This window comes from Octodon degus, unplaced genomic scaffold, assembly GCF_000260255.1.
Source record: "Octodon degus isolate 3935 unplaced genomic scaffold, OctDeg1.0 scaffold00321, whole genome shotgun sequence".
Taxonomy (NCBI): Eukaryota; Metazoa; Chordata; class Mammalia; order Rodentia; family Octodontidae; genus Octodon; species Octodon degus.
Window position 1 is genome coordinate 168,268 of NW_004524897.1, and position 12,776 is coordinate 181,043.

The 12,776-nt window shown below is 34.4% G+C and overlaps 1 long non-coding RNA gene across 1 annotated transcript; it reads left to right on the plus strand.

Moving 5' to 3' along the window:
• The first annotated feature begins 243 nt into the window (after nucleotides 1–243).
• On the plus strand, nucleotides 244–11,370 carry LOC111814460. The gene is made up of 3 exons (XR_002819443.1): nucleotides 244–530; nucleotides 4,766–4,769; nucleotides 11,361–11,370. It is a non-coding gene; the product is annotated as an uncharacterized LOC111814460 (long non-coding RNA).
• The last annotated feature ends 1,406 nt before the right edge of the window (nucleotides 11,371–12,776 follow it).

A 12,776-nucleotide genomic window follows, 5' to 3' on the forward strand; every position in this document is an offset into this window, starting at 1 on the left:
GGGCAAACCCCATGCTGGTGCCAATGTTACTCGGGATCGGAGTTGCTGGATCAATGGGGCTGGGCATTTCAGGATTAGTGGTCGGAGATCAAAACTTTAGATGGCTTAGTGAACAAGTTGATAAAGATTTATCCAGCTTGCAGGACTCTATAACTAAATTAGAAGAATCTCTTGGCTCACTGGCAGAAATGGTGTTACAAAATCATAGAGGGTTAGATGTGCTACTTCTAAAGGAAGGTGGACTATGCTTGGCCTTGGGAGAAAAATGTTGTTTATATACAAATCATTCCGGGATTATAAGACAAAATATGGCAGAAATAAAACAGAGAGTCATTGACAGGGAGAAGTGGAGACAGTCACAGCAAAATTGGTTTCAAAAATGGTTTAACTTTTCTCCTTGGGTGACAACTTTGTTATACACTCTAGCAGGCCCACTAATTATCGTTCTTGCCTTAATAACTATCGGGCCCTGCCTTATCAACAAATTGGTTCAGTATGTTTCTGATCGCATACATTCAATTAAACTCATGGTTTTACAACATCATGAATGGCAAACCTTACCAAATGAAGAAACTGAAATTAAATGATTTAAATTTGTGACCAAAATCAGTGGGGAATGTTATAACCTGACCAAAGCATCACCATCTTGTTCTGTATGCACCATTCTAACTGCTGTAACTTTCCACTGTGCCCTTTCTCTACTTGAGAACCTGCAGTTGAGCATTTCTCATGCTGCCCTCTGTGCACACCTGAATCTAGTTCTGGCCCAGTGCCCTGATCTCACCCTACTTCCCAGCTACAAACTGTACCCACCACTGCACTTGATATTGTTCATTAGAAACAGGTAATTTTTCAACTGTAGATGAACCCTTGATGTCAGCTTTTGTGGTTTATTGGCTTAAATATCCACTCCCCTCATCCTCCCGGCGTGCACCTCAGCATCTTGCGGGGGTGTTTGCTACTGGGTACCAGCTAAAATAAAGCGCTTCTTTAACTGGGTACCAGCTAAAATAAAGCGCTTCTTTAACTTTTGGACTTGCCTCATTGTCATCTGATTTTTGAGTTACAACAGTTACCTATTGCATTGTTTCAAAATATTTTAACATATATGCTAATGTTTCATTTGTACTACCAGTTTCTCTTAGTTCACTGAAAAGTTTTGAGCTATTATTTATTTGTTTCTTCTATGTAAAAGAAAACCTTTTTGTCGATGTCTTGAACTCTGAATAACTACTTTTAAGAGTATGATAAACAATGTATTAACTATCTTTATTTTTTATTTTATTATAAAATTTTGTTTTATTTTTTCTAGTTTGTTGAGGTTTGAGTTTGATTGATTGATTTTTTTAATAAAAATGTTTGTTGCTATAAGCTTCCCTTTTATTTTATTTATTTTTTATGTAAATCATAGGACTTTAAAAAATGAGGTCTATAAAAATAGTGCTTAAGGCAATTGGAAATACATTTATACATTTAAATTTGCCTTTTAGAGTTGCATTTGCTGTGCAATGGTTTGGATGATTCAGGTGCCCCCAAAGTCCTTGTTCTTGGAGGGTTTATCTTCAGCATGGTGCTATTGAGAAGTTCTGTCAACCTTAAAAAGGTGGAGATAGTGGAAGGGCCTTGAGTCATTGGAGAACCTTCCCTTGGAGAAGATTAAGGTTTGTCCCCTGAGGGACTTGCATTATTGTGAGGAGATTGAAACAAAAGAAGCAAGGCCAACCCCTTCCTTTTTCTTTGTTTCTTTCCTTGTCATGTGATATTTCCCTAGCAGGCAATCCTACCACTTATTATGGAGCCTTCAACAGAGGTAGTTATGCTGTTTGGATTCAGCCTACCAAACTATCAATTAACTGAGCCAATTTTGTTTATGAAATTAGTTGCCTCAGATATATCATTATAGTGATGAAAAGCTATTACAGTTGACATTTTATAAGTTTTGCAAAGTTTGAATTTCACTTTCATTTTTTTATTTTAAAGAGAAAAAAATTCAAAGCAAAATACAAGGAAAATAACATTTTTAATGCATTTTAAATTTCTTTGCATTGTGTATTATCTTTAAATTAGTTACTCATAGTACAAGATATCAGTCTTTAATTGTCCAAGCAGTGTTAGCCCAAATCTTTCTTTTCAATGAACTAAAAGAAATTAGTAGTATAACTATCATATATATATTTTTTTCCTTTTCCCTTTTTTTTCCATTTCCCCATCCCAGTTTCTCTTTTCTTTTGAAGTTTCTTCCCATTTCAAAATGTTATTGTACATTTTGGATATTATTTATTCTCTCAGCTTCTCACACTAGGGAGACAATATGATGTTCACACATGTGTGTCTGGTTTATTTCACTTATGAATATGGTCTCACATTGCATCTATTAACCTATAAAGTCTCCAGTTTATGCTTCTTTATGGCTGAGTAGTACTTCATTGTATAAACACACTACATCTTCTTTATCCATTCCTTGGTTGATGGCATTTTGGTGGTTTCTAAGATCATTACAAGTTCTACTGTTATAAACATGGGTGCACATATATCACTGTGTTATCATGTTTTTAATTCTTCTGGGAAGATACCAAGAAGGGGAATAGCTAGATGAAATGGGACATCTAATCTTAGTTTTTTGAGAAATAATCACACTTATTTCCACAGTGGTTGCAACAATCTACACTCCCACCAACAGTGGAGAAGGGTTCCTTTATTCCCCACTGCCCCTCCAACAATTGTTACTGAGTGATTTCTTGATGATAGCCATTCTTTATGCAGTGGGATGGAATCTCAGTGTTATTTTAATTTGCATCTCTCAAATGACCAGTGATATGAACATTTCTTCATGTATTATGTTTGCTGTTTGTACTTCTTCATCTGCGAAGTATATAGTCATCTCAGATGCCCATTTTTGGACTAGGCCTTTAAATTTTGGAGTGTCTGATTGTTTTGAATTCTTTATATGTTCTTGATAGAAATCCTTTGAGAAACAGCTGGAAAATATTTTCCCTACATTGTGCATTGTCTTTTTACTCTGTTGGTGTTTCTCTTGTTGTGAAAGGCTTTTTAATAAGATAAGTTTCCAGTTGTTTCTTTGTGATGGTTTCTGTGATCAGAGTTTAATTCATAACGTACCAATGTCTTCAAGAGTTTTACCTATTCTATCCTCCAGCAGATTTGATTTATTTATTTATTTAATTATTCTGATAATTGAACTGAAGACCTTGAGCTTGGCAAGCAGGTGCTTGTGCAACTAAATGATATCCCTAGGCCATTGTTTCTGTTTTAATAATTAGATCTTTGTTCTATTTAATATTTAGTTTCATACATGATAAAAGATATGAGTCCAATTTTAATCTTTTGCATATGGAGAACCAGTATTTTCAGCAACATTTATCAAAGAGGCTATCTTTCTTCCAGTTAATATATGTGGTACCTTGGTCAACTCTAATTTTCCATTTGAGTTAAGTGGTTTGAGTCTTTTCTCTGTCTTGATGAGTCCAGTTACCAGCTTTGCTAATCCTTTCAATGAACAATTCTTGATTTTGTTGATTCTCTCAGTTTATTTTTACTCTATTTAATTTTATATATTCTAATCCTTTTTATCTCCTTCTTTATCCTTGCCTTTGGATTTAATTTTTTCTTTTCCTAGTTCCTTAAAATGGAAAGTCAATTTATTGATATGAGATCTTTATTTTTTAAGTAGATATTTAAAGCTATAAATTTCTCTGAGCACTGGGTTACCACTATCTCATAAATTTTTAATGCTGCTTTTATTTTCTATCTAAAAGTATTTTATTTCCCTGTGATTTCCTCTGTGATCCATTGTTTAAAATGTATTCTATGACTTTCACACATTTGTGAATTTGCTATATTTTCTTCATTTAATGATTTCTAATTTTATTACATTCTGGTCTGCAAGCCGTATTTTTACAATACAAATACTCTTAAGTTTAAAAATATGTGTTTTATGGAGTATCATAAGATCTGTCTTGAGAATGCTGCATTTTCAGTTGAGAACTACACATATTCTACTCTTGTTGTGTAGAAAATTTTATTAATCATTTAGGATTAGCCTGTTTATGTTTTCAAGCTCCTTGTTTCCACCTTAACTATGTGTTCTATTTATTATTGGTAATGAGTGCTATAATCTCCAATCATTACTGTGGAACTGTCTTTTTTTTCTGTTCTATCGTTTTCTGCTTCATACATTTTTGGGTTTTATTGTTAGTTTCTTTCATATATATTTATCATTGTCATTTACCCTTAATGAGTTGTTCTTTTATCATTATATAATCTCATTCTTTGTGTCTCATAACACTTTTCATTTTAAAGTCTATCTTTTCTACATAGCCATTGCAACTTTATTTTGATATCTACTGTAAAATATATTTTCCATCCTTTTATTTTCAACCAATTTGTATTTTGTATACTCATTGTTAATCTCTTGTATACATACATACTTGTGTTTTTTTAATTAATTTTGCTGAGAAACAAATAGCAATGAGGCACATTCAAAACAGGTTAGTAGGACAGTTACAATAATTAATACATTGCATATTGTTGTCTTCATAATAGTTATTCATAGTACAAGATGCAGACATGATATCTTGTCCAAACACTATTAGTACAGATTTTTCTTTTCATTGAATTAAGAGAAAGTAGCTGTATATCTATCGTATTTTATATATACAGATTCAAAATGATCTTTTATTTGTATCCCCTTTTTTTGTTTAGTTTTCTCAGAAATGGGTACTCCATTGCCATTTAAATATTGTAGGTGCGTGAATTCAGCAAAATAATCCAATATAGTCCAGTAGTCCATAATAGTAGTGGGTTATCCATAGGATTGTCAATGTCTGAAGTTGTTGACTTGAGCCTTTTACAGCTCCTGATATTAATATGGCTTTACTTTTTTTTTTGTGGAACTGGGGATTGACTCGGGACCTTGTGCTTGCCAGGGAAGTGCTTATTCTACCGAGCCATCTCCCCGGCCCTGACTTTACTTTTTATACCTTGTTTTTATACTTTTATGCTGGATGGTTAAGACCAAGATAAAGCAAGACCTGTATAACAAGAAATGTAACTTTTGTATCTGACAAGGTCAGTCAAATCCCCTCAGGACTTACACTGAAATCCTATATCACAGTTTGTAGATCGTTTGTCAGTGTCAGCCATGTGGATGAGTCATGGCCATTGCTTGACCCATTTGCTCTCTGTGAAAGCCTGAGAGACTATTTTCTCTTCATGGACTCTCCTTAGGCATGCTCTACATTGCTGATCACTTTCTTCTGTGGCCCCATAATCTCCTTGATCAGAAAATTTGGGACAAAACTGAGCTACAAGATGTTACAGTACAGGTTCTCTTACGTTCTGAGTCCTCACTGACTTTGAATGGATAGAGCCAAAATGTTGGCTATCGTTGTAGCCCTTCTGTTTCTCTAATTTTTCATCTGAAAATTTAAGTTGTTAATCCTCCAGAAGAGAAGCTTAATATTATTACCTATAACATAGGCAGTTGCACTTAACCTAACTGTCTGAATAACAAACATCTTAGACATAACATGGAACAGGTATTTTCCATCAAGTATTTCTGTATAAAAATATGTAATTGTTTATTCCTATTCTTAAAATATTTCTTATTTTTTATTTTTTTCTTCACATTCTGTAGGGATTTAAAGTTTAACATATCATAGTTGTGTTTTGCAACCATTGTATTAATCTATGTGTTTTACTTGGATTGTTTAATCTACAAATAATGTAAGTACTGCTAAAAAAGAACTTATCTCTGCTCACTTAATATTTGATTTCTAAGGTCCAGCCAAATAGCTCAGCAGATTAAAGCACCTGCAAGCAGGCCCAGGGGCCAGGTGTTCGATCCCCTGGAGTGCCTTGCCAGCCCCACCCCAGGGGTGCACTGTGAGGGCAATTGAGACCGGGTGTGGTGGCATGCGCCAGTAATCCCAGCTCTTGGGAGACTGTAAACAGGTGGATCATTATGAGTTTGATCTAGTAGTGAGACCCTGAACACCCTGTAGACCCTTCTCTAAAATACAAAAAAAAAAAATCGCTTTCGATATATCTTGCATTACTTTATCTCTTCCTCCATTTCTGCTTTCTTCATGTTAGATATTTTCTTTTTATTTTGTGGTACTGGGGATTGAATTCAGGGCACTTTAGGCAAACTCTATAACTACACCTTCAGTCACTCTGTTACACAATTGCAGTCTATATAAATGAGTCAATTTTTACTATATAGTTTCAGTAATATTTTTCCTCAGCATTATAGTTAACATTTTTATTGATGACCAGTGAAAGTCAATTTAATTGCAAAGTTTTAGAAAAACTTTTTCCTGTTTATCTTTGTGCTGCCATTTGTATTTTTGTTTTCACAAGTTACTACTTTATACCTTTTGTGCCCACAAACATCATTTTATGTGTATTGCTTTATGTAGTTGTCCTAAATAATATGGGGAAAAAAGGGTACTAACAAAAAACACAATAATTGTTACTTTTGTATATACTTATTTGTCATTATCAATATTTGATTACTTCATATAGGTTCTAGCTACTAAGTAGTTTCTTTTAAGTTCACATGGAAATACTTCATTGGGGATTTCTTTGAGAACAAGTCTGCAAATGCTGAATTTTTTATTTTATATACCTAGGAATGTCTTAATTTGTCTTTATTTTTCAACTTTATTCATTTTATTTGTATATTTAACAATTCTAAAGTATTTACTTCTTTTTTTGACAAAAAAAAAGAAAAATATGGGAACACTGAATCCTCTTCAGGAGAAAAGGGCTGTATGTACAGCCATGGAGAGCTACGGTTCCTCCTTTATGTACTAAGAAAAATATTTTTTTCTAAGAAAAATATTAATAAAAAGTGATTCATTGATCAAAAAGAATTTGCCTGTAATTATTTTTAGTTATTAGAAATTTAAATATATTCATTTTTTCATAACTAATTAATAGGACAGTTTCAATAATTAGTACATTGCACATTGTTATCTACTTAGTGGTTATCCGTAGTACAAGATGCAGACAGAATATCCTGTCCAAACACTGTTAGTATAAATCTTTCTTCTCATTGAATTAAGCAAAAGTAGCTGTATATCTATCCTAACTATTCTGCATATACAGATACAAAATGGTCCTTCCTTTGTATCACCTTTTTTGTTTAGTCCTGTCAGAAATGGGTATTCCATTGGCATCTAAATACTATAGGTGCATAAATTCAGCAAAACAATCCACCACAGTCCAGTAGTCCACAATAGTAGGGGCTTGTCCACAGAAGTTGTTGACTAGAGCCTTTTACAGCTCAGCATATTAATATGATTTTACTTTATATACCTCGTTTTTATACTTTTCTGGCAGATGGTTAAGACCAAGATAAAGCAAGACTTGTATAACAAGAAATATAACCTTTCTATCTGATAAGGTCAGTCAAATACACTCAGGATTTATCCTGTAACCCTGCACCACAGTTTGCAGATCCTTTGTCAGTGTCAGCCATGTGGATGAGTCACAGCCATTGCTTGACCCATTTATTCTCTGTGAAAGCCTGAGAGAATGTTTTCTCTCCAGGTGACTCTCCTTCTTACCTGTAATTTTGAAGGATACTTTTGCCAGATACAGAATTGTTGGCTAGCACTCTTTTATCCTTCTTTTATCTCTTTGAGTATATTTAGAATAGAAGATTAAAATTCTTTTTCTAGAAAATCCAAAGTTTTGACACCCACATGGGCACTAGATTTGGCACCCACATGGGCACATAGATTTTTCTTTTACTGTGTTTGGGTCCTAATATTTCATTTTTTGTAATGTTTTATTTAATGTTGGATGTTATTATGATGTAATAACTGTGAATATCATGTTGTGCCTCATTCTTACTGTTTATTTTTTCTTCTTGTGCCTCTTATTTATTTACTGACTTTTCTTACTGATTTTGTGAAGACTATATTATTTATTGGATATGACAACTAAAGTCTCACTTAAATTAGCTTAATGGTTAGTTATGAATAAAAATGTCACTAAACTTTCCTTCTAAGATTCAGTAGTATTTTTTTATTGAACACTGTCCTAATTGCTATTATTAACTTTGGTTAGTTTTCAGAGCTCCAGTAAAGTTAATTCTGATATTTTTCCCATTTATTCAAGGGATTTTTGTATGTGTGAGGAGATAGGCCCTTGGAATTTTCCATTTTTACCCTTTTACTGACATTTTGATAATTGATTTTGAAAGAATATTATAAATCTTCAAGTATATAGAGTTGTTCAGGTTGGATAAGTCATTGAAATAATGTTATGTGAAAAACCTAGTCTCAAATCCCAGTACCTTTATTTAACTTGTATAATTTATTTTGTCTCTCTAGACTCAAGATTTTTAATCTGATAAATAGGAGAAATATAATGTATCTCACCATTACTTTTTTGAAAATTAATCAGTGTAGTCCAGTACTCCAGGCTATGCCAAGTGGTTATAAATTATTACCGCCTTACCTCCTTTTTTTTTTTTTTTGAGGTACCAGGGATTGAACTCAGGACTTTGTGCTTATTTTACTGAGCTATCTCCCTAGGACCCAATTTACCTCCAATTAAATTTCTTTCTTGTTTGGTTAGTACTGGGGATAAAACCCAGGGTCTTTGCACTGAGCTATATCTACATTACTTCTCCAGCTCTAATTGGTTTCTAAGGAAAAGCTAGGCCTTGAACAAAAGGTAACATAGGACAGGTAAATTAGATTAATTTGAGCACTACTTGGGTGCAAATTCTTCTCTCCCCAGCATCCTGAGCAGTACTCACACATTGCCTAGATTCAATGGTGGGATATCAATGGAAGAAAAGTAATCTTTTACCTTATTATTTCATCTTAGATCAAATACCCACAATGACCACTTATGACAACTTCAAGGAAAGCCTCTAAAACACACACCCAAAGAGTCCAGGATGCTTTTCTTTATTAAGACATATATATCCCTTACATTCTCTTCTAAACTTTCTAACTTGTTCAATCAAAAAAGAATTTTTATTACTAACCTAACTTTTAAAAAATTATATATCTGGTACAGGGTCTCACTGTGCAACTTGGATTCATAGAGGGCTTCCGGTTTTCAGCCTCCCCAACACTGGGATTATAGGGTTGTGCCACCACACCCAGATTTGGTAGCTGGCTCAGCATGTGGGGTTGACATGGGATATGGTGCTGGGGATCGAACCCCGGTCCCTGCACTGGCCTAAACAGCTACTTAGTCTGTTGAGCTGTCTCACTGGCCATCTCACCTAACATTTTGTTTCATTAATTTAGCATTAAATAAGTTGTCTAGTACTATTTTAGTGTTAACTCTTCATGTATGCCAATTCAACTTGTCCTCCACTGTCATTCCTTAATTGTCCTATAGCCTCCTTAAGAAGTATATTCTGATATATATTTCATTTTATTTATTATAACACTCAATGTAATGTTATAATAGGTGTCCATTAAGCATTTTTGAAAGATTTTTAGCATACGACATCTCTATTCCCTCAAATAGATATGATTTTTTCAGAATTTCCATTTCATGGCAAATCATTTGGGTGATAATTAGATGCACGAGCTCAGCTACACACTTTAACATGCTTCAGCAGTAAGCAAGTGTACTACATAATACTTAGAGCAGAGCAAAATTCTGAATCTGAATCAAAGTTCTCAAGAACACTTCTATTTCCTATCTTACTTACTAACCCATTGCTACTTCTTGTTGTATCAAAAAATTTAGATTGTCTTTCAGCCTACAAAGCCCTAGATTCAAAGTCAAATTGCTCAGTACATGAAGTGTTGATTCCCCATCTCAAGCCTTCAAAAGCAAAAACTTTGCACTTGCCCCTCTACAGTCTATTAAGTCAGTAATTTCAGGGACACATCTTCCCACATCTCCAGCATCAAGGCCGTTGCAAAGTGATCCTTACTGACAGGAATACCACTTCACCTTCTTGGTTTTCTTACCCCCTTTTGCTTATGTAGGGGACTTTGATCCATTCAATATGGATTTTTTTTCATGCTATCAAATCATTGGCCCCTTGCTTTGAAACCATTTCCCTGGAAATCTGTGTCAGCGATTACTCTATTTTTTTTCTCTCCTCAGATTCACTTTACTGGAAACAAAACTCCCCAGAATACTGCTTAGAAAATTACCTGTCTTTATAATTTGGAAAGGCCATGCTCATTCTAGGAATTCTGGGTAAATCTTATTATTGTTATTTTTTTCAGTCACCTCCCACCATTCTCATTAACTATAAAGACTGCAAAAGGGAATAAGTAGGCCAACAGGAGTCAGGCTCAGCCTTTAAAAGTGCATGGCTTTTGCACGGGGGAGAAAATACGATGTTTACACCTGTGAGTATGATTTATTTCACTTATGAGTATGGTCTCTAGTAGTGGTATCCATTTACCTATAAAAGCCTTGAATTTATCTTTTTTATATCTGAGTAACACTCCATTGTATAAAAGAACCACATCTTTATTCATTCCTCAATTGTAGGGCATTACGTTTGTTTCCAAGATTTAGCTATGATAAATTACACTACTATAAACATGGGTGAACATATATCACTGTGGCATGATGTTTTCAGTTCTGGGAAAATATGCAGGAAGTGGTATATCTAGGTTTACTGAGACCTCTAATCCTAGATTTTTCAGGAATCTACACACTGATTTCCGTAGAGGTTGTACCAGACTACACTCCCACCAACAGTGGAGAAGGGTTCTTTTATCCCCACAACCCCTCCAGCATTGTTATTGGCTGACTTCTTGATGATAGCTCTTCTTTCCAGGGTGAAGGAAAGGTGCAACCTGTATGTGTGAAAAGAAAAAAGAAAGAAAGAGGGAAGGGAAAAAGAAATATGCATGTATATACACAGGATAGCTTGGATACTTGTACTACTGATTTCTGCTCATCTATTGGAAGAAGCGGTTAATGCTTAAAATTTTTCTGTCTTTTTAATTTTTTAACCAGTCATGCAGTTTATATATGTTAATCTGATTAATTTGAAAGCAACAGTATGCAAAATGACAACCATTATCAGATTCCTATCATTTTGCTTTAGTGAAATTCTGTATTGTTTCTTTTTTTTAATATTTTTTATTTTCTTTAAAAATAAATGATAAAAAACAAAAGGATATAGCTTTTCACAAAATGGTTTGTCTCTGGACTCTGGAAGACAAAGACATAGATGTCTCTCTAGGGTTTCTCCACCTTGAATTTGAATAAGTCTAGCTCAGAGTGAATCAATGATGAGTTTTGCTTCATACTTTTCATCCACCTTAATGTGCTACTCAAATCAACATCACTGTTAAAACACAAGTTAGGGGGTAGTTTCTTTGTGTTAGAAGTCAAATCACATTTTCTTTCTAAGACTTTTCAATCTTCAACTCAAGCTCTCAGTTTAGTACTTTTGTTGAGCTTGAGGTTTGGGGGAAAAGTGAGTGTTCTACCCTACTATTTCAGAAAATACATTACAGTTTCTCTGAACATGCTTCCCTCATCTAGAAGGACAAGAATAAAATAATTTGAATTATATCCTGGATATGAAAGAGCCATAACAGTGGGTAAAGAGTAAGGTTTGTGCCAGTCACAAAGGCAGATGTATTTAAAGAGAATCTACTCTAGGAACATTTAGTTTTTATTTTCTTCATGTCTTAAGAGCACTTCCCTAACCCCTTGCCCTGTAATTCTTCTCTGTTGGTAACCCTGTTATTAGCTTGGTATATTTCCTTCCAGGTTTTTTTCCTACATATGCAAATCTATATCCATATCTATCTATTATTTATGTGCATCCTGGAAGCATGTAATGTTTTAAATATAAATGCTATTACACAGAAGTGATAGTTTACCCCTGTAATCACAGCAACTCAGGAGATTTAGGCAAGAAAACTGTAAGTTTGATGCAACTGAACAAGACCTTGTCTCAGAATAAAAGTAAAAATGGTCGGGGATGTAGTTCAGTTCCCATTGGGTTCAAAATCTAGTACCATAAGAAAAAAAAAGGCTATCATGCTGTAAATTTCATTCTGTAAGCTTTTGTTTCCCCTTCCAAACCAGTCATTCTCAAGCATTGGTGTGAGTAAGAAACACCTTGGGGATTTGCTAAATCACAGATTTCTTGTTTCCACTTCCAGAGTTTGTGAATCAGTAGTTCTAGTGTGAGACTTGAGAAAGGACTTTGCTAACATTTTCTCAGATGAACTTGAGCCGCTAGCACAAGGACCACAGTTTGAGAACCACTACATTGAACAATATGCCTTGAGGTATTTACATGAACATATTTCACTCTTGTAACTCTTCTATAGTATTCCATGGTAGCACTTAGTACATATCCCTTTTATAACATTTATCCTTGATCATTGTTGGTCAGCAATACTGTCTGCTATCATTGGTGATCTACCATCTCCACATGCACACAACAGATAGAACTATATGGTAGAAAAAATGCAGACTCTTTTGTCTTTATATCACTCATAGTGGCTGGCATGTAATGTGCCTCAGTACATTAATGAATAACTGAATGGACAACCAATTGTCTTCGAGGGAATACTTGAAGCTGTTTGGCTTTTAGGCAAAGGCCAGGAAAATGCCTAGTACCTGTGACTCCTACTGGACTCTGATGAGACACTGATACACTGATATATTGGTAGGGTGTGTGTGTGTGTGTGTGTGTGTGTGTGTGTGTGTGCATGTGCGTGCATGCACATGTGTCTGTGTTGGGCCGAGGATGTGCAATTTATAAATGTGGGAGAAATTTGTAAGGT